General features: G+C 38.5%; 1 protein-coding gene across 3 annotated transcripts in view; it reads left to right on the top strand.

The window, feature by feature from the left end:
- IFT81 (intraflagellar transport 81) overlaps positions 1 to 2,447 on the top strand; it is a 192,523-nt gene that overhangs the window by 1,383 nt on the left and 188,693 nt on the right. For 2 of the 3 annotated variants that reach the window (XM_019648954.1, XM_019648953.1), the window contains exon 2: positions 164 to 323. The gene's annotated coding sequence lies outside the window, so the exon portion shown is untranslated. The remainder of the gene's footprint in view (positions 1 to 163; positions 324 to 2,447) is intronic. The other variant, XM_019648955.1, reaches the window with a different exon arrangement.

A 2,447-nucleotide genomic window follows, 5' to 3' on the forward strand; every position in this document is an offset into this window, starting at 1 on the left:
CGGGGGCAGCGCTGCTTTCTCAACCTCGGGGGTGGGGCTGGGGGGGGGAGCCTAAATACCAAGTGCCCGAGGAGCCCCCGGGCTGGAGCCACACACCCTGTAAAATGCCCCTGTTGGAATTGAAGCCGGGCCACATCCTACTCCAATTCAAATGCTTCCTTAGTTACAGGACAGGGGAGGAAGCAGCCGGAGCTCGGTGGAGGGTTTCTGTGGCCGTCCTTTCAACTGAGAAAGTTTTATCACAACTTTAGGGAGAATTGGAGGAAACAACCCACACTTCCACTGCTTGAACACACTTTCCCACGTTTGTTCATTTCCTTCAGGTATGTTTTCTATTTAGTTTATTCACGTAGCAGGTATTAATAAGCACCTTTTATATTGCCAGGCACTGTCCAATAATCAGAACGCGCCAAAACATCTTGCCTTCATGGCGTATCAATTCTAGCAGATCACTGTGTGTAAAATTTTAGTTTGCAATCCTAGTCAATGATGGTACTTTTCATTTCCTGAGTCACACTACTCGTTTTCCATGTTACTGCAGATGCATCATAATTAGCATTTTAAGTCTGTGGACTATTTCTTCCAGAGGGGATGCTATGATTGCCCTAACTGCTTTCACCTGGTTGTTTCTAGTTTGTGGCTCCTATGCATAAATATTTGATACAATATTTTAGTTCATTTCTTGGATGTGAGATTCTTAAGCCACACTACCTTGTTTTTCCAAATATAAAAAGTTGAATAATAAGAAAATTTGCAGAAAACAGACAGCATCTGACTCTAGAGATGGAATTGTGGAGTTAGAGAGAGGAACAGAGCTGCCACTTGCCTCAGTCCAAAATGATCTCAGGAAAAGGTGGTGCCAGATTAAGTGGGATTTTATTCATTTGTTCAACAGGTATTTACTGAGTGCCTGTTGTGTGCGTGGCCGTGTTCTTGATAGGGATATGAGGGTGAATGAATAGACATGAAGTCTCTGCCAAAATGGAGCTTGGTGCAGTTGGGAGGGCTTACATTTTATGTAGAAAAGGAAAAACCTATTCTCTGACTTCTCACTAGAAGGAGACCTAAAAATGTTTTTCCTTAAGAGTCAAAACACATTTCCAACTCTCATGAATTCTTATCCCAGGGTGATGAGTTGGTCCCAGCCTTACAAATATTGAATTTAAATGGGTTGCTTACATTTTGGAACAAAGTTGGTTAAGAGAAATGTAGAAGTATAAGTTTTCCTAAATTATTAGGAAATATATTATTAGGTAATATATCTTTAGGCCCCACCAGAGAAACTGATCCTGAAAATTGATTAAGAAAAAAAGGTATTTCATTTATTCTCTTGCCCTTAGGTTATCTCTTTAAAAAAATTTTTTTTTCTTGAGGTATAATTGACATTCAATAAACTGCACATATTTAAAGTGTACAGTTTGGTAAGTTTGACATGTATATACCCATGAAACCATCACCATAGTCAAGATAATGAATATATCCAGTGCAGTGGCCAGAATACTCTTAGGTTATGTAAAGTGAAAGTAACTGATTCTTACAATGGGGGCTTTTCACATACACACATGTTAACCTTATTCAGTTGTATATTCTATGTTTGACTGAGTGTAGTCAGTTATTGAGCAACCTTGGGAATGTACTTTAAAAAGAATAAGATTTAGTTTTAAAACAAATTAAGGTACCAAGACAATTCAATGAGAAAGAATAGTCTTTTCAAAATAGTGCCAGAGCAACTGGATAGGACCCCCTACCTCACACCATATATAAAAATTAACTCAAAATTGGATCAAAGACCTAAATGTAAGAGCTAAACTAAGATTCAGATGAAAACATAGGTGTAAATCTTTGTGACCTTTGATTAAGCAGTGGTTTTTTAACTATCACACCTATAGCACAGGTGACAAAAGAAAAAACAGGTAAATTTGACTTCATCAAAATTTAAAACTTTTGTGGTTCAAAGAACACCATCAAGAAAGTGAAAAGACAATCCATAGAATGGGAAACATATTTGTAAATCATATATCTGATAAAGGTCTAGTATCTTAAATATCTGAAGAACTCTTACAACTCATCAATAAAATGACAGCCCAATTAAAAATGGGTTGAGAGATTTGAATAGACATTTCTTCAAAGAAGACACACAAATGGTCAATAAGGACATGAACACATGTTCAGTAATCACTAGGGAAATGCAAATCAAAATCACAATGAGATACTTCATCCCGCTAGCATGGCTGTAATCAAAAGGGACAATCAAAAAGATGGTAAGGGTGGCTCAGTTGGTTAAGAGCTTGCTCAAGAGTTTGAGCTCTGAGCAACAGTGGTTCGAGTCCAGCCCGAGCTGAGCAGCCACTGAGCTGCCAACAGGTAGCAGGATGGCTCAGCTAAAAAAAAAACAAAAACAAAAAAACCCAAAAAGATGGTAAGGGGCCAGCCGAGTGGCACATTGG

Source organism: Hipposideros armiger, unplaced genomic scaffold (genome assembly GCF_001890085.2).
Source record: "Hipposideros armiger isolate ML-2016 unplaced genomic scaffold, ASM189008v1 scaffold_128, whole genome shotgun sequence".
NCBI classification, from domain to species: Eukaryota; Metazoa; Chordata; class Mammalia; order Chiroptera; family Hipposideridae; genus Hipposideros; species Hipposideros armiger.